The sequence below is a fragment of the Bacillus rossius genome, unplaced genomic scaffold, assembly GCF_032445375.1.
Source record: "Bacillus rossius redtenbacheri isolate Brsri unplaced genomic scaffold, Brsri_v3 Brsri_v3_scf106, whole genome shotgun sequence".
NCBI classification, from domain to species: Eukaryota; Metazoa; Arthropoda; class Insecta; order Phasmatodea; family Bacillidae; genus Bacillus; species Bacillus rossius.
Genome location: NW_026962080.1, coordinates 21,244 through 49,051, shown reverse-complemented (window position 1 = coordinate 49,051; position 27,808 = coordinate 21,244). Strand labels below are relative to the sequence as shown.

The 27,808-nt window shown below is 56.2% G+C and overlaps 20 non-coding genes across 20 annotated transcripts; 9 read left to right on the top strand and 11 right to left on the bottom strand.

Annotated features, from left to right (window-relative positions):
* Positions 1-4,744: 4,744 nt before the first annotated feature.
* Positions 4,745-4,907, bottom strand: LOC134543483 (U1 spliceosomal RNA). The gene has a single exon (XR_010076978.1). It is a non-coding gene; the product is annotated as a U1 spliceosomal RNA (small nuclear RNA).
* Positions 4,908-11,262: 6,355 nt separating this feature from the next.
* On the bottom strand, positions 11,263-11,425 carry LOC134543482 (U1 spliceosomal RNA). The gene has a single exon (XR_010076977.1). It is a non-coding gene; the product is annotated as a U1 spliceosomal RNA (small nuclear RNA).
* A 543-nt stretch (positions 11,426-11,968) lies between these two features.
* LOC134543450 (U5 spliceosomal RNA) lies at positions 11,969-12,088 on the top strand. The gene has a single exon (XR_010076946.1). It is a non-coding gene; the product is annotated as a U5 spliceosomal RNA (small nuclear RNA).
* A 299-nt stretch (positions 12,089-12,387) lies between these two features.
* LOC134543481 (U1 spliceosomal RNA) lies at positions 12,388-12,550 on the bottom strand. The gene has a single exon (XR_010076976.1). It is a non-coding gene; the product is annotated as a U1 spliceosomal RNA (small nuclear RNA).
* A 6,335-nt stretch (positions 12,551-18,885) lies between these two features.
* LOC134543480 (U1 spliceosomal RNA) lies at positions 18,886-19,048 on the bottom strand. Its single transcript, XR_010076975.1, has one exon. It is a non-coding gene; the product is annotated as a U1 spliceosomal RNA (small nuclear RNA).
* A 543-nt stretch (positions 19,049-19,591) lies between these two features.
* Positions 19,592-19,711, top strand: LOC134543449 (U5 spliceosomal RNA). The gene has a single exon (XR_010076945.1). It is a non-coding gene; the product is annotated as a U5 spliceosomal RNA (small nuclear RNA).
* A 299-nt stretch (positions 19,712-20,010) lies between these two features.
* Positions 20,011-20,173, bottom strand: LOC134543479 (U1 spliceosomal RNA). Its single transcript, XR_010076974.1, has one exon. It is a non-coding gene; the product is annotated as a U1 spliceosomal RNA (small nuclear RNA).
* A 544-nt stretch (positions 20,174-20,717) lies between these two features.
* On the top strand, positions 20,718-20,837 carry LOC134543447 (U5 spliceosomal RNA). The gene has a single exon (XR_010076943.1). It is a non-coding gene; the product is annotated as a U5 spliceosomal RNA (small nuclear RNA).
* A 299-nt stretch (positions 20,838-21,136) lies between these two features.
* LOC134543478 (U1 spliceosomal RNA) lies at positions 21,137-21,299 on the bottom strand. Its single transcript, XR_010076973.1, has one exon. It is a non-coding gene; the product is annotated as a U1 spliceosomal RNA (small nuclear RNA).
* Positions 21,300-21,842: 543 nt separating this feature from the next.
* Positions 21,843-21,963, top strand: LOC134543463 (U5 spliceosomal RNA). The gene has a single exon (XR_010076959.1). It is a non-coding gene; the product is annotated as a U5 spliceosomal RNA (small nuclear RNA).
* A 299-nt stretch (positions 21,964-22,262) lies between these two features.
* Positions 22,263-22,425, bottom strand: LOC134543477 (U1 spliceosomal RNA). The gene has a single exon (XR_010076972.1). It is a non-coding gene; the product is annotated as a U1 spliceosomal RNA (small nuclear RNA).
* Positions 22,426-22,968: 543 nt separating this feature from the next.
* On the top strand, positions 22,969-23,088 carry LOC134543446 (U5 spliceosomal RNA). Its single transcript, XR_010076942.1, has one exon. It is a non-coding gene; the product is annotated as a U5 spliceosomal RNA (small nuclear RNA).
* Positions 23,089-23,387: 299 nt separating this feature from the next.
* Positions 23,388-23,550, bottom strand: LOC134543476 (U1 spliceosomal RNA). Its single transcript, XR_010076971.1, has one exon. It is a non-coding gene; the product is annotated as a U1 spliceosomal RNA (small nuclear RNA).
* A 543-nt stretch (positions 23,551-24,093) lies between these two features.
* On the top strand, positions 24,094-24,213 carry LOC134543445 (U5 spliceosomal RNA). Its single transcript, XR_010076941.1, has one exon. It is a non-coding gene; the product is annotated as a U5 spliceosomal RNA (small nuclear RNA).
* Positions 24,214-24,512: 299 nt separating this feature from the next.
* Positions 24,513-24,675, bottom strand: LOC134543474 (U1 spliceosomal RNA). Its single transcript, XR_010076969.1, has one exon. It is a non-coding gene; the product is annotated as a U1 spliceosomal RNA (small nuclear RNA).
* Positions 24,676-25,221: 546 nt separating this feature from the next.
* Positions 25,222-25,341, top strand: LOC134543444 (U5 spliceosomal RNA). The gene has a single exon (XR_010076940.1). It is a non-coding gene; the product is annotated as a U5 spliceosomal RNA (small nuclear RNA).
* A 299-nt stretch (positions 25,342-25,640) lies between these two features.
* Positions 25,641-25,803, bottom strand: LOC134543473 (U1 spliceosomal RNA). The gene has a single exon (XR_010076968.1). It is a non-coding gene; the product is annotated as a U1 spliceosomal RNA (small nuclear RNA).
* A 546-nt stretch (positions 25,804-26,349) lies between these two features.
* LOC134543464 (U5 spliceosomal RNA) lies at positions 26,350-26,470 on the top strand. The gene has a single exon (XR_010076960.1). It is a non-coding gene; the product is annotated as a U5 spliceosomal RNA (small nuclear RNA).
* A 299-nt stretch (positions 26,471-26,769) lies between these two features.
* Positions 26,770-26,932, bottom strand: LOC134543472 (U1 spliceosomal RNA). The gene has a single exon (XR_010076967.1). It is a non-coding gene; the product is annotated as a U1 spliceosomal RNA (small nuclear RNA).
* Positions 26,933-27,473: 541 nt separating this feature from the next.
* Positions 27,474-27,592, top strand: LOC134543465 (U5 spliceosomal RNA). The gene has a single exon (XR_010076961.1). It is a non-coding gene; the product is annotated as a U5 spliceosomal RNA (small nuclear RNA).
* Positions 27,593-27,808: the final 216 nt, after the last annotated feature.

Genomic DNA, 27,808 nt, shown 5'->3' with positions numbered 1-27,808 from the left:
CCGCAAGCAGCATGCTAAACGGCACCGGCCCGACACGCAACCTCCTCCTGTGCCCTTCACCACTCTCCCGGGCCCCTCTTCGACGAGTCCCAGCTCATCTCGTGCTCCACCCCGCCCTCCAGCCTCGCAGCCTCGTGCCTCCTCCTCGGCGGCGCCTCGCCCGCCTACCTCCACTCCTCGCACGCCTCGCATGCCTCCGATCGCCTGCCTTCTCACGCCCACAGCCGGCCCCTTCGCCACTGCACAACGTTTTCAGTCTCTCCTCTCCGGTCCTCTCTCTGTCACCTCCGTCAATGACCGCACCTCCTTTTATACCAGCAACCCTCAGGACCACCAGCTCCTATTTGACGAACTCCAACGCCTCGGATATAAACCCTACACCCATCTCCGCCCCGACGAGCGTGCCGATCGAGTTGTGATCAAGAAACTCCCTCTCTCCACGACGGCTGCCGAGGTCACCCAGTCCCTGCTCGACCTGCACCTACCTGTGGCATCTGTGGTGGCCATGCGCACCTCTCCTACTTCAACGACCCGGCCTTTCCTGGTCACTACATCCGGTCTGGGTGAGGCAGCCCCCTTCCTGAAGTTGAAGACATTGGGCTGCTGGGTGGTGGCAGTTGAGAAATACCGCGGCTCGGGGCGCGTACCTCAGTGCTACCGCTGCCAGCGGCCTGGACACCCGTCCTCCCGATGCCACCGGGACCTCGCCTGTTTCAAGTGCGCTGGGCCCCACTGGTCTCGGGACTGCACCTCGACTACCCGACGCTGCACGCTCTGTGACGGGGCCCACTTCGCTACTTCCACTGACTGTCGCGTGATTCAGGCTTACCTGCGCCGACACCCTCAACGACTCACTGACGCCACGACGACTGCCGTGGGGACCGGGCCCTCTGTCCCGTCCCTGTCCGATCCCAAGACGTTTCCTGCTCTCTCCACCAATGCTTGGGCACGCCCTCCCCCCGTTGTACCGGTTGTTCCCCCCTCTGCCACCTCGCACCCTCCTCCTTCCGCTCCTTCTTCTGACTCTCGACCGCTTGCCTCCGACTCAGACTGCTCGTCGCTTTCATCCCTCATTCACGACTTCATTTCATTCATCCGACAGTACCTCCCGCTCATCCGGACTGTCCTGACGGCACTCTCCCGAGCCCGCACCTCCACCGAGAAGTTCGAAGTGCTCCTCCAGGCCCTTCTGAATTTCTTCGATGGATCCCGCCCCTCCCCTTAGTGTCCTCATCTGGAACGTCTTTTCCCTCCTCCCTAAGCTCCACGACCTTTTGCACCTGCTCCACGAGCGATCGCCCGACGTCGTGTTCCTTTCTGAGACCTGGCTCTCCCCCTCTGCCCCCGTCCTGGTCCCCGGGTATGCGGTCCACCGTGCCGATCGCGATGGTCGGGGCGGGGGGGTGGCGTTACTCGTCCGCAACACCATTTCACATCATCGCCGTCGCATCCCTTCTTCCCCCGCGGCCGAGGCGGTTGCTGTGCGCTTGCACGGCCTCCCGTACTCCCTGACCTTGGTATCCTTGTACCTCCCCCCTCAGTTCGCCTTTCCCACGGCCGACGTTGTCGCCCTCGGTCGGCTCGACGCCCACGTCGTGCTGGCCGGGGACTTCAACGCCACCCATCCCTTCTGGGGCTGTGCCGCCGCAAACCGGCGGGGCAGCTCCCTCCGGCAACTCCTTCGGCGTACTCCTCTCTCTCTTTATGCCCCTCCGACCCCGACATTTTTTCCGGCCCAGCTCAACCGGCAACCCAGCATCATCGACTTTGCACTGTCCACGCCCCTCCCCATTCTCTCGGATCTCACCACCATCGCCTCCGGCACCTCCGACCACTTGCCTGTTCTTGCCACACTTCACTTTCACCCCCATTCTAACCCCCACCTCCCCCGCTTCGATTTTCCCAAGGCCGACTGGGGCGGTTTTCAGCGTTCCCTCTCCGCTGCCATTGACCTGTCTGTTCCGTTCGATACCCCTGCCCGCCTTGACGCCAACGTTCTCTCGCTGACCGACGCCATTTCCGCGGCCGCCTCTGCCAACATACCTCTGGTTCCCCCCCGTCCCCTTGTCGACCCATTTCCGCCTTACCTCCGGGACGCCTTGTCCTTGCGCAACCGCTTCCGCGTCCTCTGGCAGGCTAGTCGTTCCCTGCTGCACCGGCGGGTGTACCTGGTGCTGCGGGGGCGCTGCCGGCGATTGGTCGCGGAGTGGAGGGCCCGTCTGGAGACTCGGCGTCTCCAATCCCTCTCTGCTTGCTCCGGCTCCCTCTGGTCTCACGTCCGTCGTCTCCGCTCGGTTCCTACCACCATCCCCCCGCTGACCACCCCCACGGGTGTGGCGGAAACGGCCTCGGAGCGATCCGAGGCGGTGGCCGCCTACCTGGCGACCACCTTCGCATCCGCACCCGGCCCTTCCCTGTCCTCCGAGTCTTCGGACGACGAGGACGGGGCCCGCCTCCTGTCTCGCCACGTCACTTTGCCCCCCCTTCCGGCCACCTTCCCCCTGCCGCTCGTCACGCCTTCCGAGGTCCGCACCCTGCTCGCCCGCCTTCGGCCCCGTTCTGCTCCTGGCCACGACTCTCTGCCCTCCCCCGTGCTCCGTGCCCTACCTCGCAAGGCCCTTGTGTTTCTGACCCGTCTTTTCAACGCAATGTTCCTCCTCTGCCACTTCCCCACCCCCTGGAAAACCGCCATCGTCTCACCCATCCCCAAACCTGGCAAGCCCCCGTCTCTCCCTTCATCTTTTCGGCCCATCTCGCTTCTTCCTATTCTGTCCAAGGTCGCGGAACGGGCGATCCACCGCCGTCTCCTCTTTCAAGTCACCACCCTGGACCTTCTACCCCGCCACCAGTTCGGTTTCCGCCCCCGCCACTCGACGACCCACGCCATTGCCCGTGTGGAGCACCTGGTGGTCCAGGGATTCGCCAGGCGGCAACACACGGGCATGGTGCTTCTTGACCTCGCCCGTGCTTTCGATTCCGTTCCGCATGCCCAGCTCCTCCAGCGCCTCTCTGCCACCGACCTCTCATCTCATCTCGTCCGCCTCCTCTGCTCCTTCCTGGAGGGTCGCACCTTCCGGGTTCGGGTGGAGGGGGTCCTCTCCGGCCCCCGCCCCATCTCCGCCGGCGTCCCCCAGGGCGCCATTCTCTCACCGCTACTTTTTACCCTCCACATCTCTGATCTCAAGCCCCCTCCCGGCACCTATCTTGTCCAGTACGCCGATGATACCTGTCTCCTGGCCTCTTCAGTTTCCGAGCGGCTGCTCTGCGACCGTCTCGGCCGCGGCCTCACTTCCCTCAACAATCAGTTCCTCGCGCATGGCATCGGGCTCAATCACTCTAAATCACGATCCATCCTCTTCTCCCGACTTCATCCACACCACGACCACCCGCCAGTCATCTCCGCCGTAGCCATCCCCTGGTCGCCTCGCATCCGTTATCTGGGGGTCACCCTAGACAATACCTTTACTTTTCTGCCGCACCTCGACTCCATCCGCACCAAGTCCCGTGCCGTCATGGCTCAGCTGGCCACCGTACTCAGACCGACATCCGGCACCCCTCTCGACGTTCGTGTGACTGCCTACCGTTCCTTCGTTCTTCCCCACTTCCTCTACGCGTGCCCGGCTTGGGTCCACTCCTCTCTGTACAACCTCCGTCCGATCGCCCGGTCCTACTTTCTCGGTGCCCGCCTCCTGCTCGGTCTCCCTCGCGCCACCTTACGGCAGACCCTCCTGGACCAGACTGGGCTCCCGCACTTACACGAGCTGCTCTGCACGGTGACTAAGAAGTTCCTCCGCCACTGCCGGCGTTCTGACAACCCCCTGATCCGACTCCTTGCAGAGCCCCTGCCTGACGCCCCTCACCCCCGCCGACCGCTCTTTACCTACGATCATTTGAGACGCCCTGACCCCGATGACGTTGACGCTGGTGCAGTCGCGGCTGGTGGGCCCGGCAGCTGACGACGGTGATCACCACGTCCACGGTTGGCTCTGAGGAATGTTACCAGGCATCATCCCATCACGATCTCTGCTCTCAGTGAACTACTGCCTACCATCGCCACTGCTCCGGACCGTCTTCATCTGCGGCCCGGCACCTTCTGCGCCCCGAGTCGCCCCCGGCAGCCCACAGAAGATTCGCCGCCCAACAAGCAGCTGGACCTCTAGGACGGTATCGTCGGAGGGGCCCCGTTTCGTCAGTGTTGAATAAAGATTGTCACCATTCGCCCTTGTGGCCATGTATTCGTGTTCTATGTTGTGTTTTATTTTATTTGTGTTCACCTGTATCCGCTTTTTATATTAAAGATGAATTTTTTGGTGGGTAACTCCCTTCAGTGGGAGTTCCCTTTGATAAAGAAAAAAAAAAAAAAAAAAACTAAAGATTTCCGTGGAGGGGAACATTTGATGAGTCTTTAAACAATTTTTTGTTGTGCCCAGTGTTTACACACTGGGCCGGTTACCGTTAAACCACTGGGCCCGGGGGTGAGGCGGGGAGGGGGAAATCTGAAAAATCGAATTGGACAAGTATCGTTCATGGGAATTTTTTTTTTCTTTTTTCAACTATTACCATGCACAATTACGTACCTTCCTTCCGCACTTTCAAGACGGTGGGGTTGTTCGCCAAGGCACCGTAAACTTGAGACCTACGAATGCATTACATACCATACACAGATGAAAAAAAAAAAAAAAATTACACTTCACTGTACATAATTCTTAACACTACTTCACAACTACTAAGTTGAAATTTTTTCACCGGGACAGCGCGAACGCAGTCCCGACTACCAAAAATTACGCGCCCGAGTTACCCACATTTGGGGTAATCGCAGAGGTCAGCTCAACCGAAGTGCAAGGGAAGAGCCTCACCCTGGGGGAACCCCCTGCTTGATCAGGGTAGCCCCTACGCCAGGTAAGTATGCTGCGCAGTGTTTCGCTTTTCTATTTCACTTGGAGCTCGGACCACCTCATCAACGTGTTTTGAGGTTATGTACTTCTACCTCCGAAACAGCTCTTTCCCCAGACATAACACTCCCGTGCCAGTTCATCACACTACATGACAGTACACACCAACAATGCAAATACAATTTCTTCCTACAACTGCCCGTTTCTACTCGCACCTCGTTTCCTTTGTTTCTGTACCCACGGCGACGGTCGACCGCCGCGTGCATTTGGTTACCCCGTTTGCCGCGTGGCGGCACTTGGTTACACCGTTTGCCGCGTGGCGGCACTCGGGTCGTCGCGTCCGCCTCGGCAAAAAGGCGGGCACCACGGCACAGTCGAGAGGGGAACTTTTTTCCATTAGCAACATACCTAGGGTTTCACGAAATATCGAGTGCCGTGTCCCACGAGGCGATTTTCGGACGATTCGCGGCTTCAGGCTGCACGACCGTACGCTATTTTCACCATTAGTGGTGGTCCGCACATTTTTCCTATATAGTCCGGATTTTCAAAGTTTCAACCGTGCTCTGGTTTCCCTTCAAAGGCATCAAACTGTTCAGGGGAATTTTTTAAAAGCTTTTTGAAGCAAATCTGAGCACTTTTGGCCATTAACTAACTGGTTTCCTTTCAGCAATTTCAGCGAGCCGCCGAGACCTGCTGCTGCTAGTTCCTGAGTCGACCACCAGGAGTGCTCTTGTGTAGATCTAGTTCTTAGATCCTAGATCTTCTTCTTGTGAGTGCTGTGCGCCACCGAGTCGCGGCCTATTGGGGCGGCTGAGGGGGGAGTTTGGAATGGACTCCCTCCCGATGAAGCCAAACCAGGGCGGGGGCGACCTCGGTCAGAGGCCATCGGCCGAGGCCACTTCTTGTGACTCCCGGCAACCAAGTTGTAGCCTATTGGGGAGGCCGAGGGGTGAGTTTGGAATGGACTCTCTCCCGATGACGCCGAACCAGGGCGGGGACGACTTTGGTCCGAGGCCCTCGGCCGAGGCCGGTTCTGGCGATGAGATGACTACTGACAATCGGCCACCCCAGCCACGACAATACTGTGGACCGCATCGCCAGCGCTTGGAGACCATGCAAGTCGGGTCTGGGGAGGCGGGCGCTGCTGGGGTCGGGGGGGTGGCTCCGCCTCCCTCCCCCGCGCCAGCCGGGCTGCGCACCCAGACTGTTTGCATTAAGGTCAGCGAGACGAAACATCTTCACGGCCTGGACGTCTCCACCATCCTCGCTCTGCCTACGACTACCTCTGCTCCAACACCACCAACTGTGACTACTACTACCACCACGGCCTGCATCACTTCACCGATCATGTCTCCTGCGCCTTCTCTTCCGCTGTTGCCGACCGACTCACCGCCTGCCGCCGTTCCTCCTGCTGCGACTGCTACTCCCATGGACACCGGCTTCATCGTTCCCACGAAGACCGTCAAGCGCGCCCACCCCGACCAGCACTCCTCCGACGATGCCGTCCCTACCAGCAACCGCTACGACAGTCTCCTCAGTCTACCGGATACCGACACCGACGACGGCGCTGGGGCTGCCTCCTCGGACCGACCCTTGACTGCCAAGCCCCGCCGCAAGCAGCATGCTAAGCGGCACCGGCCCGACACGCAACCTCCTCCTGTGCCCTTCACCACTCTCCCGGGCCCCTCTTCGACGAGTCCCAGCTCATCTCGTGCTCCACCCCGCCCTCCAGCCTCGCAGCCTCGTGCCTCCTCCTCGGCGGCGCCTCGCCCGCCTACCTCCACTCCTCGCACGCCTCGCATGCCTCCGATCGCCTGCCTTCTCACGCCCACAGCCGGCCCCTTCGCCACTGCACAACGTTTTCAGTCTCTCCTCTCCGGTCCTCTCTCTGTCACCTCCGTCAATGACCGCACCTCCTTTTATACCAGCAACCCTCAGGACCACCAGCTCCTATTTGACGAACTCCAACGCCTCGGATATAAACCCTACACCCATCTCCGCCCCGACGAGCGTGCCGATCGAGTTGTGATCAAGAAACTCCCTCTCTCCACGACGGCTGACGAGGTCACCCAGTCCCTGCTCGACCTGCACCTACCTGTGGCATCTGTGGTGGCCATGCGCACCTCTCCTACTTCAACGACCCGGCCTTTCCTGGTCACTACATCCGGTCTGGGTGAGGCAGCCCCCTTCCTGAAGTTGAAGACATTGGGCTGCTGGGTGGTGGCAGTTGAGAAATACCGCGGCTCGGGGCGCGTACCTCAGTGCTACCGCTGCCAGCGGCCTGGACACCCGTCCTCCCGATGCCACCGGGACCTCGCCTGTTTCAAGTGCGCTGGGCCCCACTGGTCTCGGGACTGCACCTCGACTACCCGACGCTGCACGCTTTGTGACGGGGCCCACTTCGCTACTTCCACTGACTGTCGCGTGATTCAGGCTTACCTGCGCCGACACCCTCAACGACTCACTGACGCCACGACGACTGCCGTGGGGACCGGGCCCTCTGTCCCGTCCCTGTCCGATCCCAAGACGTTTCCTGCTCTCTCCACCAATGCTTGGGCACGCCCTCCCCCCGTTGTACCGGTTGTTCCCCCCTCTGCCACCTCGCACCCTCCTCCTTCCGCTCCTTCTTCTGACTCTCGACCGCTTGCCTCCGACTCAGACTGCTCGTCGCTTTCATCCCTCATTCACGACTTCATTTCATTCATCCGACAGTACCTCCCGCTCATCCGGTCTGTCCTGACGGCACTCTCCCGAGCCCGCACCTCCACCGAGAAGTTCGAAGTGCTCCTCCAGGCCCTTCTGAATTTCTTCGATGGATCCCGCCCCTCCCCTTAGTGTCCTCATCTGGAACGTCTTTTCCCTCCTCCCTAAGCTCCACGACCTTTTGCACCTGCTCCACGAGCGATCGCCCGACGTCGTGTTCCTTTCTGAGACCTGGCTCTCCCCCTCTGCCCCCGTCCTGGTCCCCGGGTATGCGGTCCACCGTGCCGATCGCGATGGTCGGGGCGGGGGGGTGGCGTTACTCGTCCGCAACACCATTTCACATCATCGCCGTCGCATCCCTTCTTCCCCCGCGGCCGAGGCGGTTGCTGTGCGCTTGCACGGCCTCCCGTACTCCCTGACCTTGGTATCCTTGTACCTCCCCCCTCAGTACGCCTTTCCCACGGCCGACGTTGTCGCCCTCGGTCGGCTCGACGCCCACGTCGTGCTGGCCGGGGACTTCAACGCCACCCATCCCTTCTGGGGCTGTGCCGCCGCGAACCGGCGGGGCAGCTCCCTCCGGCAACTCCTTCGGCGTACTCCTCTCTCTCTTTATGCCCCTCCGACCCCGACATTTTTTCCGGCCCAGCTCAACCGGCAACCCAGCATCATCGACTTTGCACTGTCCACGCCCCTCCCCATTCTCTCGGATCTCACCACCATCACCTCCGGCACCTCCGACCACTTGCCTGTTCTTGCCACACTTCACTTTCACCCCCGTTCTAACCCCCACCTCCCCCGCTTCGATTTTCCCAAGGCCGACTGGGGCGGTTTTCAGCGTTCCCTCTCCGCTGCCATAGACCTGTCTGTTCCGTTCGATACCCCTGCCCGCCTTGACGCCAACGTTCTCTCGCTGACCGACGCCATTTCCGCGGCCGCCTCTGCCAACATACCTCTGGTTCCCCCCCGTCCCCTTGTCGACCCATTTCCGCCTTACCTCCGGGACGCCTTGTCCTTGCGCAACCGCTTCCGCGTCCTCTGGCAGGCTAGTCGTTCCCTGCTGCACCGGCGGGTGTACCTGGTGCTGCGGGGGCGCTGCCGGCGATTGGTCGCGGAGTGGAGGGCCCGTCTGGAGACTCGGCGTCTCCAATCCCTCTCTGCTTGCTCCGGCTCCCTCTGGTCTCACGTCCGTCGTCTCCGCTCGGTTCCTACCACCATCCCCCCGCTGACCACCCCCACGGGTGTGGCGGAAACGGCCTCGGAGCGATCCGAGGCGGTGGCCGCCTACCTGGCGACCACCTTCGCATCCGCACCCGGCCCTTCCCTGTCCTCCGAGTCTTCGGACGACGAGGACGGGGCCCGCCTCCTGTCTCGCCACGTCACTTTGCCCCCCCTTCCGGCCACCTTCCCCCTGCCGCTCGTCACGCCTTCCGAGGTCCGCACCCTGCTCGCCCGCCTTCGGCCCCGTTCTGCTCCTGGCCACGACTCTCTGCCCTCCCCCGTGCTCCGTGCCCTACCTCGCAAGGCCCTTGTGTTTCTGACCCGTCTTTTCAACGCAATGTTCCTCCTCTGCCACTTCCCCACCCCCTGGAAAACCGCCATCGTCTCACCCATCCCCAAACCTGGCAAGCCCCCGTCTCTCCCTTCATCTTTTCGGCCCATCTCGCTTCTTCCTATTCTGTCCAAGGTCGCGGAACGGGCGATCCACCGCCGTCTCCTCTTTCAAGTCACCACCCTGGACCTTCTACCCCGCCACCAGTTCGGTTTCCGCCCCCGCCACTCGACGACCCACGCCATTGCCCGTGTGGAGCACCTGGTGGTCCAGGGATTCGCCAGGCGGCAACACACGGGCATGGTGCTTCTTGACCTCGCCCGTGCTTTCGATTCCGTTCCGCATGCCCAGCTCCTCCAGCGCCTCTCTGCCACCGACCTCTCATCTCATCTCGTCCGCCTCCTCTGCTCCTTCCTGGAGGGTCGCACCTTCCGGGTTCGGGTGGAGGGGGTCCTCTCCGGCCCCCGCCCCATCTCCGCCGGCGTCCCCCAGGGCGCCATTCTCTCACCGCTACTTTTTACCCTCCACATCTCTGATCTCAAGCCCCCTCCCGGCACCTATCTTGTCCAGTACGCCGATGATACCTGTCTCCTGGCCTCTTCAGTTTCCGAGCGGCTGCTCTGCGACCGTCTCGGCCGCGGCCTCACTTCCCTCAACAATCAGTTCCTCGCGCATGGCATCGGGCTCAATCACTCTAAATCACGATCCATCCTCTTCTCCCGACTTCATCCACACCACGACCACCCGCCAGTCATCTCCGCCGTAGCCATCCCCTGGTCGCCTCGCATCCGTTATCTGGGGGTCACCCTAGACAATACCTTTACTTTTCTGCCGCACCTCGACTCCATCCGCACCAAGTCCCGTGCCGTCATGGCTCAGCTGGCCACCGTACTCAGACCGACATCCGGCACCCCTCTCGACGTTCGTGTGACTGCCTACCGTTCCTTCGTTCTTCCCCACTTCCTCTACGCGTGCCCGGCTTGGGTCCACTCCTCTCTGTACAACCTCCGTCCGATCGCCCGGTCCTACTTTCTCGGTGCCCGCCTCCTGCTCGGTCTCCCTCGCGCCACCTTACGGCAGACCCTCCTGGACCAGACTGGGCTCCCGCACTTACACGAGCTGCTCTGCAAGGTGACTAAGAAGTTCCTCCGCCACTGCCGGCGTTCTGACAACCCCCTGATCCGACTCCTTGCAGAGCCCCTGCCTGACGCCCCTCACCCCCGCCGACCGCTCTTTACCTACGATCATTTGAGACGCCCTGACCCCGATGACGTTGACGCTGGTGCAGTCGCGGCTGGTGGGCCCGGCAGCTGACGACGGTGATCACCACGTCCACGGTTGGCTCTGAGGAATGTTACCAGGCATCATCCCATCAAGATCTCTGCTCTCAGTGAACTACTGCCTACCATCGCCACTGCTCCGGACCGTCTTCATCTGCGGCCCGGCACCTTCTGCGCCCCGAGTCGCCCCCGGCAGCCCACAGAAGATTCGCCGCCCAACAAGCAGCTGGACCTCTAGGACGGTATCGTCGGAGGGGCCCCGTTTCGTCAGTGTTGAATAAAGATTGTCACCATTCGCCCTTGTGGCCATGTATTCGTGTTCTGTGTTGTGTTTTATTTGTGTTCACCTGTATCCGCTTTTTATATTAAAGATGAATTTTTTGGTGGGTAACTCCCTTCAGTGGGAGTTCCCTTTGTTTTAAAAAAAAAAAAAAAAAAAAAAAAAAAAAAAAAAAAAAAAAACTAAAGATTTCCGTGGAGGGGAACATTTGATGAGTCTTTAAACAATTTTTTGTTGTGCCCAGTGTTTACACACTGGGCCGGTTACCGTTAAACCACTGGGCCCGGGGGTGAGGCGGGGAGGGGGAAATCTGAAAAATCGAATTGGACAAGTATCGTTCATGGGAATTTTTTTTTTCTTTTTTCAACTATTACCATGCACAATTACGTACCTTCCTTCCGCACTTTCAAGACGGTGGGGTTGTTCGCCAAGGCACCGTAAACTTGAGACCTACGAATGCATTACATACCATACACAGATGAAAAAAAAAAAAAAAATTACACTTCACTGTACATAATTCTTAACACTACTTCACAACTACTAAGTTGAAATTTTTTCACCGGGACAGCGCGAACGCAGTCCCGACTACCAAAAATTACGCGCCCGAGTTACCCACATTTGGGGTAATCGCAGAGGTCAGCTCAACCGAAGTGCAAGGGAAGAGCCTCACCCTGGGGGAACCCCCTGCTTGATCAGGGTAGCCCCTACGCCAGGTAAGTATGCTGCGCAGTGTTTCGCTTTTCTATTTCACTTGGAGCTCGGACCACCTCATCAACGTGTTTTGAGGTTATGTACTTCTACCTCCGAAACAGCTCTTTCCCCAGACATAACACTCCCGTGCCAGTTCATCACACTACATGACAGTACACACCAACAATGCAAATACAATTTCTTCCTACAACTGCCCGTTTCTACTCGCACCTCGTTTCCTTTGTTTCTGTACCCACGGCGACGGTCGACCGCCGCGTGCATTTGGTTACCCCGTTTGCCGCGTGGCGGCACTTGGTTACACCGTTTGCCGCGTGGCGGCACTCGGGTCGTCGCGTCCGCCTCGGCAAAAAGGCGGGCACCACGGCACAGTCGAGAGGGGAACTTTTTTCCATTAGCAACATACCTAGGGTTTCACGAAATATCGAGTGCCGTGTCCCACGAGGCGATTTTCGGACGATTCGCGGCTTCAGGCTGCACGACCGTACGCTATTTTCACCATTAGTGGTGGTCCGCACATTTTTCCTATATAGTCCGGATTTTCAAAGTTTCAACCGTGCTCTGGTTTCCCTTCAAACGCATAAATCTTTCGCCTTTTACTAAAGATTTCCGTGGAGGGGAACATTTGATGAGTCTTTAAACAATTTTTTGTTGTGCCCAGTGTTTACACACTGGGCCGGTTACCGTTAAACCACTGGGCCCGGGGGTGAGGCGGGGAGGGGGAAATCTGAAAAATCGAATTGGACAAGTATCGTTCATGGGAATTTTTTTTTTCTTTTTTCAACTATTACCATGCACAATTACGTACCTTCCTTCCGCACTTTCAAGACGGTGGGGTTGTTCGCCAAGGCACCGTAAACTTGAGACCTACGAATGCATTACATACCATACACAGATGAAAAAAAAAAAAAAAATTACACTTCACTGTACATAATTCTTAACACTACTTCACAACTACTAAGTTGAAATTTTTTCACCGGGACAGCGCGAACGCAGTCCCGACTACCAAAAATTACGCGCCCGAGTTACCCACATTTGGGGTAATCGCAGAGGTCAGCTCAACCGAAGTGCAAGGGAAGAGCCTCACCCTGGGGGAACCCCCTGCTTGATCAGGGTAGCCCCTACGCCAGGTAAGTATGCTGCGCAGTGTTTCGCTTTTCTATTTCACTTGGAGCTCGGACCACCTCATCAACGTGTTTTGAGGTTATGTACTTCTACCTCCGAAACAGCTCTTTCCCCAGACATAACACTCCCGTGCCAGTTCATCACACTACATGACAGTACACACCAACAATGCAAATACAATTTCTTCCTACAACTGCCCGTTTCTACTCGCACCTCGTTTCCTTTGTTTCTGTACCCACGGCGACGGTCGACCGCCGCGTGCATTTGGTTACCCCGTTTGCCGCGTGGCGGCACTTGGTTACACCGTTTGCCGCGTGGCGGCACTCGGGTCGTCGCGTCCGCCTCGGCAAAAAGGCGGGCACCACGGCACAGTCGAGAGGGGAACTTTTTTCCATTAGCAACATACCTAGGGTTTCACGAAATATCGAGTGCCGTGTCCCACGAGGCGATTTTCGGACGATTCGCGGCTTCAGGCTGCACGACCGTACGCTATTTTCACCATTAGTGGTGGTCCGCACATTTTTCCTATATAGTCCGGATTTTCAAAGTTTCAACCGTGCTCTGGTTTCCCTTCAAAGGCATCAAACTGTTCAGGGGAATTTTTTAAAAGCTTTTTGAAGCAAATCTGAGCACTTTTGGCCATTAACTAACTGGTTTCCTTTCAGCAATTTCAGCGAGCCGCCGAGACCTGCTGCTGCTAGTTCCTGAGTCGACCACCAGGAGTGCTCTTGTGTAGATCTAGTTCTTAGATCCTAGATCTTCTTCTTGTGAGTGCTGTGCGCCACCGAGTCGCGGCCTATTGGGGCGGCTGAGGGGGGAGTTTGGAATGGACTCCCTCCCGATGAAGCCAAACCAGGGCGGGGGCGACCTCGGTCAGAGGCCATCGGCCGAGGCCACTTCTTGTGACTCCCGGCAACCAAGTTGTAGCCTATTGGGGAGGCCGAGGGGAGAGTTTGGAATGGACTCTCTCCCGATGACGCCGAACCAGGGCGGGGACGACTTTGGTCCGAGGCCCTCGGCCGAGGCCGGTTCTGGCGATGAGATGACTACTGACAATCGGCCACCCCAGCCACGACAATACTGTGGACCGCATCGCCAGCGCTTGGAGACCATGCAAGTCGGGTCTGGGGAGGCGGGCGCTGCTGGGGTCGGGGGGGTGGCTCCGCCTCCCTCCCCCGCGCCGGCCGGGCTGCGCACCCAGACTGTTTGCATTAAGGTCAGCGAGACGAAACATCTTCACGGCCTGGACGTCTCCACCATCCTCGCTCTGCCTACGACTACCTCTGCTCCAACACCACCAACTGTGACTACTACTACCACCACGGCCTGCATCACTTCACCGATCATGTCTCCTGCGCCTTCTCTTCCGCTGTTGCCGACCGACTCACCGCCTGCCGCCGTTCCTCCTGCTGCGACTGCTACTCCCATGGACACCGGCTTCATCGTTCCCACGAAGACCGTCAAGCGCGCCCACCCCGACCAGCACTCCTCCGACGATGCCGTCCCTACCAGCAACCGCTACGACAGTCTCCTCAGTCTACCGGATACCGACACCGACGACGGCGCTGGGGCTGCCTCCTCGGACCGACCCTTGACTGCCAAGCCCCGCCGCAAGCAGCATGCTAAACGGCACCGGCCCGACACGCAACCTCCTCCTGTGCCCTTCACCACTCTCCCGGGCCCCTCTTCGACGAGTCCCAGCTCATCTCGTGCTCCACCCCGCCCTCCAGCCTCGCAGCCTCGTGCCTCCTCCTCGGCGGCGCCTCGCCCGCCTACCTCCACTCCTCGCACGCCTCGCATGCCTCCGATCGCCTGCCTTCTCACGCCCACAGCCGGCCCCTTCGCCACTGCACAACGTTTTCAGTCTCTCCTCTCCGGTCCTCTCTCTGTCACCTCCGTCAATGACCGCACCTCCTTTTATACCAGCAACCCTCAGGACCACCAGCTCCTATTTGACGAACTCCAACGCCTCGGATATAAACCCTACACCCATCTCCGCCCCGACGAGCGTGCCGATCGAGTTGTGATCAAGAAACTCCCTCTCTCCACGACGGCTGACGAGGTCACCCAGTCCCTGCTCGACCTGCACCTACCTGTGGCATCTGTGGTGGCCATGCGCACCTCTCCTACTTCAACGACCCGGCCTTTCCTGGTCACTACATCCGGTCTGGGTGAGGCAGCCCCCTTCCTGAAGTTGAAGACATTGGGCTGCTGGGTGGTGGCAGTTGAGAAATACCGCGGCTCGGGGCGCGTACCTCAGTGCTACCGCTGCCAGCGGCCTGGACACCCGTCCTCCCGATGCCACCGGGACCTCGCCTGTTTCAAGTGCGCTGGGCCCCACTGGTCTCGGGACTGCACCTCGACTACCCGACGCTGCACGCTCTGTGACGGGGCCCACTTCGCTACTTCCACTGACTGTCGCGTGATTCAGGCTTACCTGCGCCGACACCCTCAACGACTCACTGACGCCACGACGACTGCCGTGGGGACCGGGCCCTCTGTCCCGTCCCTGTCCGATCCCAAGACGTTTCCTGCTCTCTCCACCAATGCTTGGGCACGCCCTCCCCCCGTTGTACCGGTTGTTCCCCCCTCTGCCACCTCGCACCCTCCTCCTTCCGCTCCTTCTTCTGACTCTCGACCGCTTGCCTCCGACTCAGACTGCTCGTCGCTTTCATCCCTCATTCACGACTTCATTTCATTCATCCGACAGTACCTCCCGCTCATCCGGACTGTCCTGACGGCACTCTCCCGAGCCCGCACCTCCACCGAGAAGTTCGAAGTGCTCCTCCAGGCCCTTCTGAATTTCTTCGATGGATCCCGCCCCTCCCCTTAGTGTCCTCATCTGGAACGTCTTTTCCCTCCTCCCTAAGCTCCACGACCTTTTGCACCTGCTCCACGAGCGATCGCCCGACGTCGTGTTCCTTTCTGAGACCTGGCTCTCCCCCTCTGCCCCCGTCCTGGTCCCCGGGTATGCGGTCCACCGTGCCGATCGCGATGGTCGGGGCGGGGGGGTGGCGTTACTCGTCCGCAACACCATTTCACATCATCGCCGTCGCATCCCTTCTTCCCCCGCGGCCGAGGCGGTTGCTGTGCGCTTGCACGGCCTCCCGTACTCCCTGACCTTGGTATCCTTGTACCTCCCCCCTCAGTTCGCCTTTCCCACGGCCGACGTTGTCGCCCTCGGTCGGCTCGACGCCCACGTCGTGCTGGCCGGGGACTTCAACGCCACCCATCCCTTCTGGGGCTGTGCCGCCGCAAACCGGCGGGGCAGCTCCCTCCGGCAACTCCTTCGGCGTACTCCTCTCTCTCTTTATGCCCCTCCGACCCCGACATTTTTTCCGGCCCAGCTCAACCGGCAACCCAGCATCATCGACTTTGCACTGTCCACGCCCCTCCCCATTCTCTCGGATCTCACCACCATCGCCTCCGGCACCTCCGACCACTTGCCTGTTCTTGCCACACTTCACTTTCACCCCCATTCTAACCCCCACCTCCCCCGCTTCGATTTTCCCAAGGCCGACTGGGGCGGTTTTCAGCGTTCCCTCTCCGCTGCCATTGACCTGTCTGTTCCGTTCGATACCCCTGCCCGCCTTGACGCCAACGTTCTCTCGCTGACCGACGCCATTTCCGCGGCCGCCTCTGCCAACATACCTCTGGTTCCCCCCCGTCCCCTTGTCGACCCATTTCCGCCTTACCTCCGGGACGCCTTGTCCTTGCGCAACCGCTTCCGCGTCCTCTGGCAGGCTAGTCGTTCCCTGCTGCACCGGCGGGTGTACCTGGTGCTGCGGGGGCGCTGCCGGCGATTGGTCGCGGAGTGGAGGGCCCGTCTGGAGACTCGGCGTCTCCAATCCCTCTCTGCTTGCTCCGGCTCCCTCTGGTCTCACGTCCGTCGTCTCCGCTCGGTTCCTACCACCATCCCCCCGCTGACCACCCCCACGGGTGTGGCGGAAACGGCCTCGGAGCGATCCGAGGCGGTGGCCGCCTACCTGGCGACCACCTTCGCATCCGCACCCGGCCCTTCCCTGTCCTCCGAGTCTTCGGACGACGAGGACGGGGCCCGCCTCCTGTCTCGCCACGTCACTTTGCCCCCCCTTCCGGCCACCTTCCCCCTGCCGCTCGTCACGCCTTCCGAGGTCCGCACCCTGCTCGCCCGCCTTCGGCCCCGTTCTGCTCCTGGCCACGACTCTCTGCCCTCCCCCGTGCTCCGTGCCCTACCTCGCAAGGCCCTTGTGTTTCTGACCCGTCTTTTCAACGCAATGTTCCTCCTCTGCCACTTCCCCACCCCCTGGAAAACCGCCATCGTCTCACCCATCCCCAAACCTGGCAAGCCCCCGTCTCTCCCTTCATCTTTTCGGCCCATCTCGCTTCTTCCTATTCTGTCCAAGGTCGCGGAACGGGCGATCCACCGCCGTCTCCTCTTTCAAGTCACCACCCTGGACCTTCTACCCCGCCACCAGTTCGGTTTCCGCCCCCGCCACTCGACGACCCACGCCATTGCCCGTGTGGAGCACCTGGTGGTCCAGGGATTCGCCAGGCGGCAACACACGGGCATGGTGCTTCTTGACCTCGCCCGTGCTTTCGATTCCGTTCCGCATGCCCAGCTCCTCCAGCGCCTCTCTGCCACCGACCTCTCATCTCATCTCGTCCGCCTCCTCTGCTCCTTCCTGGAGGGTCGCACCTTCCGGGTTCGGGTGGAGGGGGTCCTCTCCGGCCCCCGCCCCATCTCCGCCGGCGTCCCCCAGGGCGCCATTCTCTCACCGCTACTTTTTACCCTCCACATCTCTGATCTCAAGCCCCCTCCCGGCACCTATCTTGTCCAGTACGCCGATGATACCTGTCTCCTGGCCTCTTCAGTTTCCGAGCGGCTGCTCTGCGACCGTCTCGGCCGCGGCCTCACTTCCCTCAACAATCAGTTCCTCGCGCATGGCATCGGGCTCAATCACTCTAAATCACGATCCATCCTCTTCTCCCGACTTCATCCACACCACGACCACCCGCCAGTCATCTCCGCCGTAGCCATCCCCTGGTCGCCTCGCATCCGTTATCTGGGGGTCACCCTAGACAATACCTTTACTTTTCTGCCGCACCTCGACTCCATCCGCACCAAGTCCCGTGCCGTCATGGCTCAGCTGGCCACCGTACTCAGACCGACATCCGGCACCCCTCTCGACGTTCGTGTGACTGCCTACCGTTCCTTCGTTCTTCCCCACTTCCTCTACGCGTGCCCGGCTTGGGTCCACTCCTCTCTGTACAACCTCCGTCCGATCGCCCGGTCCTACTTTCTCGGTGCCCGCCTCCTGCTCGGTCTCCCTCGCGCCACCTTACGGCAGACCCTCCTGGACCAGACTGGGCTCCCGCACTTACACGAGCTGCTCTGCAAGGTGACTAAGAAGTTCCTCCGCCACTGCCGGCGTTCTGACAACCCCCTGATCCGACTCCTTGCAGAGCCCCTGCCTGACGCCCCTCACCCCCGCCGACCGCTCTTTACCTACGATCATTTGAGACGCCCTGACCCCGATGACGTTGACGCTGGTGCAGTCGCGGCTGGTGGGCCCGGCAGCTGACGACGGTGATCACCACGTCCACGGTTGGCTCTGAGGAATGTTACCAGGCATCATCCCATCACGATCTCTGCTCTCAGTGAACTACTGCCTACCATCGCCACTGCTCCGGACCGTCTTCATCTGCGGCCCGGCACCTTCTGCGCCCCGAGTCGCCCCCGGCAGCCCACAGAAGATTCGCCGCCCAACAAGCAGCTGGACCTCTAGGACGGTATCGTCGGAGGGGCCCCGTTTCGTCAGTGTTGAATAAAGATTGTCACCATTCGCCCTTGTGGCCATGTATTCGTGTTCTATGTTGTGTTTTATTTGTGTTCACCTGTATCCGCTTTTTATATTAAAGATGAATTTTTTGGTGGGTAACTCCCTTCAGTGGGAGTTCCCTTTGATAAAAAAAAAAAAAAAAAAAAAAAACTAAAGATTTCCGTGGAGGGGAACATTTGATGAGTCTTTAAACAATTTTTTGTTGTGCCCAGTGTTTACACACTGGGCCGGTTACCGTTAAACCACTGGGCCCGGGGGTGAGGCGGGGAGGGGGAAATCTGAAAAATCGAATTGGACAAGTATCGTTCATGGGAATTTTTTTTTTCTTTTTTCAACTATTACCATGCACAATTACGTACCTTCCTTCCGCACTTTCAAGACGGTGGGGTTGTTCGCCAAGGCACCGTAAACTTGAGACCTACGAATGCATTACATACCATACACAGATGAAAAAAAAAAAAAAAATTACACTTCACTGTACATAATTCTTAACACTACTTCACAACTACTAAGTTGAAATTTTTTCACCGGGACAGCGCGAACGCAGTCCCGACTACCAAAAATTACGCGCCCGAGTTACCCACATTTGGGGTAATCGCAGAGGTCAGCTCAACCGAAGTGCAAGGGAAGAGCCTCACCCTGGGGGAACCCCCTGCTTGATCAGGGTAGCCCCTACGCCAGGTAAGTATGCTGCGCAGTGTTTCGCTTTTCTATTTCACTTGGAGCTCGGACCACCTCATCAACGTGTTTTGAGGTTATGTACTTCTACCTCCGAAACAGCTCTTTCCCCAGACATAACACTCCCGTGCCAGTTCATCACACTACATGACAGTACACACCAACAATGCAAATACAATTTCTTCCTACAACTGCCCGTTTCTACTCGCACCTCGTTTCCTTTGTTTCTGTACCCACGGCGACGGTCGACCGCCGCGTGCATTTGGTTACCCCGTTTGCCGCGTGGCGGCACTTGGTTACACCGTTTGCCGCGTGGCGGCACTCGGGTCGTCGCGTCCGCCTCGGCAAAAAGGCGGGCACCACGGCACAGTCGAGAGGGGAACTTTTTTCCATTAGCAACATACCTAGGGTTTCACGAAATATCGAGTGCCGTGTCCCACGAGGCGATTTTCGGACGATTCGCGGCTTCAGGCTGCACGACCGTACGCTATTTTCACCATTAGTGGTGGTCCGCACATTTTTCCTATATAGTCCGGATTTTCAAAGTTTCAACCGTGCTCTGGTTTCCCTTCAAACGCATAAATCTTTCGCCTTTTACTAAAGATTTCCGTGGAGGGGAACATTTGATGAGTCTTTAAACAATTTTTTGTTGTGCCCAGTGTTTACACACTGGGCCGGTTACCGTTAAACCACTGGGCCCGGGGGTGAGGCGGGGAGGGGGAAATCTGAAAAATCGAATTGGACAAGTATCGTTCATGGGAATTTTTTTTTTCTTTTTTCAACTATTACCATGCACAATTACGTACCTTCCTTCCGCACTTTCAAGACGGTGGGGTTGTTCGCCAAGGCACCGTAAACTTGAGACCTACGAATGCATTACATACCATACACAGATGAAAAAAAAAAAAAAAATTACACTTCACTGTACATAATTCTTAACACTACTTCACAACTACTAAGTTGAAATTTTTTCACCGGGACAGCGCGAACGCAGTCCCGACTACCAAAAATTACGCGCCCGAGTTACCCACATTTGGGGTAATCGCAGAGGTCAGCTCAACCGAAGTGCAAGGGAAGAGCCTCACCCTGGGGGAACCCCCTGCTTGATCAGGGTAGCCCCTACGCCAGGTAAGTATGCTGCGCAGTGTTTCGCTTTTCTATTTCACTTGGAGCTCGGACCACCTCATCAACGTGTTTTGAGGTTATGTACTTCTACCTCCGAAACAGCTCTTTCCCCAGACATAACACTCCCGTGCCAGTTCATCACACTACATGACAGTACACACCAACAATGCAAATACAATTTCTTCCTACAACTGCCCGTTTCTACTCGCACCTCGTTTCCTTTGTTTCTGTACCCACGGCGACGGTCGACCGCCGCGTGCATTTGGTTACCCCCGTTTGCCGCGTGGCGGCACTTGGTTACACCGTTTGCCGCGTGGCGGCACTCGGGTCGTCGCGTCCGCCTCGGCAAAAAGGCGGGCACCACGGCACAGTCGAGAGGGGAACTTTTTTCCATTAGCAACATACCTAGGGTTTCACGAAATATCGAGTGCCGTGTCCCACGAGGCGATTTTCGGACGATTCGCGGCTTCAGGCTGCACGACCGTACGCTATTTTCACCATTAGTGGTGGTCCGCACATTTTTCCTATATAGTCCGGATTTTCAAAGTTTCAACCGTGCTCTGGTTTCCCTTCAAACGCATAAATCTTTCGCCTTTTACTAAAGATTTCCGTGGAGGGGAACATTTGATGAGTCTTTAAACAATTTTTTGTTGTGCCCAGTGTTTACACACTGGGCCGGTTACCGTTAAACCACTGGGCCCGGGGGTGAGGCGGGGAGGGGGAAATCTGAAAAATCGAATTGGACAAGTATCGTTCATGGGAATTTTTTTTTTCTTTTTTCAACTATTACCATGCACAATTACGTACCTTCCTTCCGCACTTTCAAGACGGTGGGGTTGTTCGCCAAGGCACCGTAAACTTGAGACCTACGAATGCATTACATACCATACACAGATGAAAAAAAAAAAAAAAATTACACTTCACTGTACATAATTCTTAACACTACTTCACAACTACTAAGTTGAAATTTTTTCACCGGGACAGCGCGAACGCAGTCCCGACTACCAAAAATTACGCGCCCGAGTTACCCACATTTGGGGTAATCGCAGAGGTCAGCTCAACCGAAGTGCAAGGGAAGAGCCTCACCCTGGGGGAACCCCCTGCTTGATCAGGGTAGCCCCTACGCCAGGTAAGTATGCTGCGCAGTGTTTCGCTTTTCTATTTCACTTGGAGCTCGGACCACCTCATCAACGTGTTTTGAGGTTATGTACTTCTACCTCCGAAACAGCTCTTTCCCCAGACATAACACTCCCGTGCCAGTTCATCACACTACATGACAGTACACACCAACAATGCAAATACAATTTCTTCCTACAACTGCCCGTTTCTACTCGCACCTCGTTTCCTTTGTTTCTGTACCCACGGCGACGGTCGACCGCCGCGTGCATTTGGTTACCCCGTTTGCCGCGTGGCGGCACTTGGTTACACCGTTTGCCGCGTGGCGGCACTCGGGTCGTCGCGTCCGCCTCGGCAAAAAGGCGGGCACCACGGCACAGTCGAGAGGGGAACTTTTTTCCATTAGCAACATACCTAGGGTTTCACGAAATATCGAGTGCCGTGTCCCACGAGGCGATTTTCGGACGATTCGCGGCTTCAGGCTGCACGACCGTACGCTATTTTCACCATTAGTGGTGGTCCGCACATTTTTCCTATATAGTCCGGATTTTCAAAGTTTCAACCGTGCTCTGGTTTCCCTTCAAACGCATAAATCTTTCGCCTTTTACTAAAGATTTCCGTGGAGGGGAACATTTGATGAGTCTTTAAACAATTTTTTGTGTGTGCCCAGTGTTTACACACTGGGCCGGTTACCGTTAAACCACTGGGCCCGGGGGTGAGGCGGGGAGGGGGAAATCTGAAAAATCGAATTGGACAAGTATCGTTCATGGGAATTTTTTTTTTCTTTTTTCAACTATTACCATGCACAATTACGTACCTTCCTTCCGCACTTTCAAGACGGTGGGGTTGTTCGCCAAGGCACCGTAAACTTGAGACCTACGAATGCATTACATACCATACACAGATGAAAAAAAAAAAAAAAATTACACTTCACTGTACATAATTCTTAACACTACTTCACAACTACTAAGTTGAAATTTTTTCACCGGGACAGCGCGAACGCAGTCCCGACTACCAAAAATTACGCGCCCGAGTTACCCACATTTGGGGTAATCGCAGAGGTCAGCTCAACCGAAGTGCAAGGGAAGAGCCTCACCCTGGGGGAACCCCCTGCTTGATCAGGGTAGCCCCTACGCCAGGTAAGTATGCTGCGCAGTGTTTCGCTTTTCTATTTCACTTGGAGCTCGGACCACCTCATCAACGTGTTTTGAGGTTATGTACTTCTACCTCCGAAACAGCTCTTTCCCCAGACATAACACTCCCGTGCCAGTTCATCACACTACATGACAGTACACACCAACAATGCAAATACAATTTCTTCCTACAACTGCCCGTTTCTACTCGCACCTCGTTTCCTTTGTTTCTGTACCCACGGCGACGGTCGACCGCCGCGTGCATTTGGTTACCCCGTTTGCCGCGTGGCGGCACTTGGTTACACCGTTTGCCGCGTGGCGGCACTCGGGTCGTCGCGTCCGCCTCGGCAAAAAGGCGGGCACCACGGCACAGTCGAGAGGGGAACTTTTTTCCATTAGCAACATACCTAGGGTTTCACGAAATATCGAGTGCCGTGTCCCACGAGGCGATTTTCGGACGATTCGCGGCTTCAGGCTGCACGACCGTACGCTATTTTCACCATTAGTGGTGGTCCGCACATTTTTCCTATATAGTCCGGATTTTCAAAGTTTCAACCGTGCTCTGGTTTCCCTTCAAACGCATAAATCTTTCGCCTTTTACTAAAGATTTCCGTGGAGGGGAACATTTGATGAGTCTTTAAACAATTTTTTGTTGTGCCCAGTGTTTACACACTGGGCCGGTTACCGTTAAACCACTGGGCCCGGGGGTGAGGCGGGGAGGGGGAAATCTGAAAAATCGAATTGGACAAGTATCGTTCATGGGAATTTTTTTTTTCTTTTTTCAACTATTACCATGCACAATTACGTACCTTCCTTCCGCACTTTCAAGACGGTGGGGTTGTTCGCCAAGGCACCGTAAACTTGAGACCTACGAATGCATTACATACCATACACAGATGAAAAAAAAAAAAAAAATTACACTTCACTGTACATAATTCTTAACACTACTTCACAACTACTAAGTTGAAATTTTTTCACCGGGACAGCGCGAACGCAGTCCCGACTACCAAAAATTACGCGCCCGAGTTACCCACATTTGGGGTAATCGCAGAGGTCAGCTCAACCGAAGTGCAAGGGAAGAGCCTCACCCTGGGGGAACCCCCTGCTTGATCAGGGTAGCCCCTACGCCAGGTAAGTATGCTGCGCAGTGTTTCGCTTTTCTATTTCACTTGGAGCTCGGACCACCTCATCAACGTGTTTTGAGGTTATGTACTTCTACCTCCGAAACAGCTCTTTCCCCAGACATAACACTCCCGTGCCAGTTCATCACACTACATGACAGTACACACCAACAATGCAAATACAATTTCTTCCTACAACTGCCCGTTTCTACTCGCACCTCGTTTCCTTTGTTTCTGTACCCACGGCGACGGTCGACCGCCGCGTGCATTTGGTTACCCCGTTTGCCGCGTGGCGGCACTTGGTTACACCGTTTGCCGCGTGGCGGCACTCGGGTCGTCGCGTCCGCCTCGGCAAAAAGGCGGGCACCACGGCACAGTCGAGAGGGGAACTTTTTTCCATTAGCAACATACCTAGGGTTTCACGAAATATCGAGTGCCGTGTCCCACGAGGCGATTTTCGGACGATTCGCGGCTTCAGGCTGCACGACCGTACGCTATTTTCACCATTAGTGGTGGTCCGCACATTTTTCCTATATAGTCCGGATTTTCAAAGTTTCAACCGTGCTCTGGTTTCCCTTCAAACGCATAAATCTTTCGCCTTTTACTAAAGATTTCCGTGGAGGGGAACATTTGATGAGTCTTTAAACAATTTTTTGTTGTGCCCAGTGTTTACACACTGGGCCGGTTACCGTTAAACCACTGGGCCCGGGGGTGAGGCGGGGAGGGGGAAATCTGAAAAATCGAATTGGACAAGTATCGTTCATGGGAATTTTTTTTTTCTTTTTTCAACTATTACCATGCACAATTACGTACCTTCCTTCCGCACTTTCAAGACGGTGGGGTTGTTCGCCAAGGCACCGTAAACTTGAGACCTACGAATGCATTACATACCATACACAGATGAAAAAAAAAAAAAAAATTACACTTCACTGTACATAATTCTTAACACTACTTCACAACTACTAAGTTGAAATTTTTTCACCGGGACAGCGCGAACGCAGTCCCGACTACCAAAAATTACGCGCCCGAGTTACCCACATTTGGGGTAATCGCAGAGGTCAGCTCAACCGAAGTGCAAGGGAAGAGCCTCACCCTGGGGGAACCCCCTGCTTGATCAGGGTAGCCCCTACGCCAGGTAAGTATGCTGCGCAGTGTTTCGCTTTTCTATTTCACTTGGAGCTCGGACCACCTCATCAACGTGTTTTGAGGTTATGTACTTCTACCTCCGAAACAGCTCTTTCCCCAGACATAACACTCCCGTGCCAGTTCATCACACTACATGACAGTACACACCAACAAATGCAAATACAATTTCTTCCTACAACTGCCCGTTTCTACTCGCACCTCGTTTCCTTTGTTTCTGTACCCACGGCGACGGTCGACCGCCGCGTGCATTTGGTTACCCCGTTTGCCGCGTGGCGGCACTTGGTTACACCGTTTGCCGCGTGGCGGCACTCGGGTCGTCGCGTCCGCCTCGGCAAAAAGGCGGGCACCACGGCACAGTCGAGAGGGGGAACTTTTTTCCATTAGCAACATACCTAGGGTTTCACGAAATATCGAGTGCCGTGTCCCACGAGGCGATTTTCGGACGATTCGCGGCTTCAGGCTGCACGACCGTACGCTATTTTCACCATTAGTGGTGGTCCGCACATTTTTCCCTATATAGTCCGGATTTTCAAAGTTTCAACCGTGCTCTGGTTTCCCTTCAAACGCATAAATCTTTCGCCTTTTACTAAAGATTTCCGTGGAGGGGAACATTTGATGAGTCTTTAAACAATTTTTTGTTGTGCCCAGTGTTTACACACTGGGCCGGTTACCGTTAAACCACTGGGCCCGGGGGTGAGGCCGGGGAGGGGGAAATCTGAAAAATCGAATTGGACAAGTATCGTTCATGGGAATTTTTTTTTTCTTTTTTCAACTATTACCATGCACAATTACGTACCTTCCTTCCGCACTTTCAAGACGGTGGGTTGTTCGCCAAGGCACCGTAAACTTGAGACCTACGAATGCATTACATACCATACACAGATGAAAAAAAAAAAAAAAATTACACTTCACTGTACATAATTCTTAACACTACTTCACAACTACTAAGTTGAAATTTTTTCACCGGGACAGCGCGAACGCAGTCCCGACTACCAAAAATTACGCGCCCGAGTTACCCACATTTGGGGTAATCGCAGAGGTCAGCTCAACCGAAGTGCAAGGGAAGAGCCTCACCCTGGGGGAACCCCCTGCTTGATCAGGGTAGCCCCTACGCCAGGTAAGTATGCTGCGCAGTGTTTCGCTTTTCTATTTCACTTGGAGCTCGGACCACCTCATCAACGTGTTTTGAGGTTATGTACTTCTACCTCCGAAACAGCTCTTTCCCCAGACATAACACTCCCGTGCCAGTTCATCACACTACATGACAGTACACACCAACAATGCAAATACAATTTCTTCCTACAACTGCCCGTTTCTACTCGCACCTCGTTTCCTTTGTTTCTGTACCCACGGCGACGGTCGGACCGCCGCGTGCATTTTGGTTACCCCGTTTGCCGCGTGGCGGCACTTGGTTACACCGTTTGCCGCGTGGCGGCACTCGGGTCGTCGCGTCCGCCTCGGCAAAAAGGAGCGGGCACCACGGCACAGTCGAGAGGGGAACTTTTTTCCATTAGCAACATACCTAGGGTTTCACGAAATATCGAGTGCCGTGTCCACGAGGCGATTTTCGGACGATTCGCGGCTTCAGGCTGCACGACCGTACGCTATTTTCACCATTAGTGGTGGTCCGCACATTTTTCCTATATAGTCCGGATTTTCAAAGTTTCAACCGTGCTCTGGTTTCCCTTCAAACGCATAAATCTTTCGCCTTTTACTAAAGATTTCCGTGGAGGGGAACATTTGATGAGTCTTTTAAACAATTTTTTGTTGTGCCCAGTGTTTACACACTGGGCCGGTTACCGTTAAACCACTGGGCCCGGGGGGTGAGGCGGGGAGGGGGAAATCTGAAAAATCGAATTGGACAAGTATCGTTCATGGGAATTTTTTTTTTCTTTTTTCAACTATTACCATGCACAATTACGTACCTTCCTTCCGCACTTTCAAGACGGTGGGGTTGTTCGCCAAGGCACCGTAAACTTGAGACCTACGAATGCATTACATACCATACACAGATGAAAAAAAAAAAAAAATTACACTTCACTGTACATAATTCTTAACACTACTTCACAACTACTAAGTTGAAATTTTTTCACCGGGACAGCGCGAACGCAGTCCCGACTACCAAAAATTACGCGCCCGAGTTACCCACATTTGGGGTAATCGCAGAGGTCAGCTCAACCGAAGTGCAAGGGAAGAGCCTCACCCTGGGGGAACCCCCTGCTTGATCAGGGTAGCCCCTACGCCAGGTAAGTATGCTGCGCAGTGTTTCGCTTTTCTATTTCACTTGGAGCTCGGACCACCTCATCAACGTGTTTTGAGGTTATGTACTTCTACCTCCGAAACAGCTCTTTCCCCAGACATAACACTCCCGTGCCAGTTCATCACACTACATGACAGTACACACCAACAATGCAAATACAATTTCTTCCTACAACTGCCCGTTTCTACTCGCACCTCGTTTCCTTTGTTTCTGTACCCACGGCGACGGTCGACCGCCGCGTGCATTTGGTTACCCGTTTGCCGCGTGGCGGCACTTGGTTACACCGTTTGCCGCGTGGCGGCACTCGGGTCGTCGCGTCCGCCTCGGCAAAAAGGCGGGCACCACGGCACAGTCGAGAGGGGAACTTTTTTCCATTAGCAACATACCTAGGGTTTCACGAAATATCGAGTGCCGTGTCCCACGAGGCGATTTTCGGACGATTCGCGGCTTCAGGCTGCACGACCGTACGCTATTTTCACCATTAGTGGTGGTCCGCACATTTTTCCTATATAGTCCGGATTTTCAAGTTTCAAACGTGCTCTGGTTTCCTTCAAACGCATAAATCTTTCGCCTTTTACTAAAGATTTCCGTGGAGGGGAACATTTGATGAGTCTTTAAACAATTTTTTGTTGTGCCCAGTGTTTACACACTGGGCCGGTTACCGTTAAACCACTGGGCCCGGGGGTGAGGCGGGGAGGGGGGAAATCTGAAAAATCGAATTGGACAAGTATCGTTCATGGGAATTTTTTTTTTCTTTTTTCAACTATTACCATGCACAATTACGTACCTTCCTTCCGCACTTTCAAGACGGTGGGGTTGTTCGCCAAGGCACCGTAAACTTGAGACCTACGAATGCATTACATACCATAC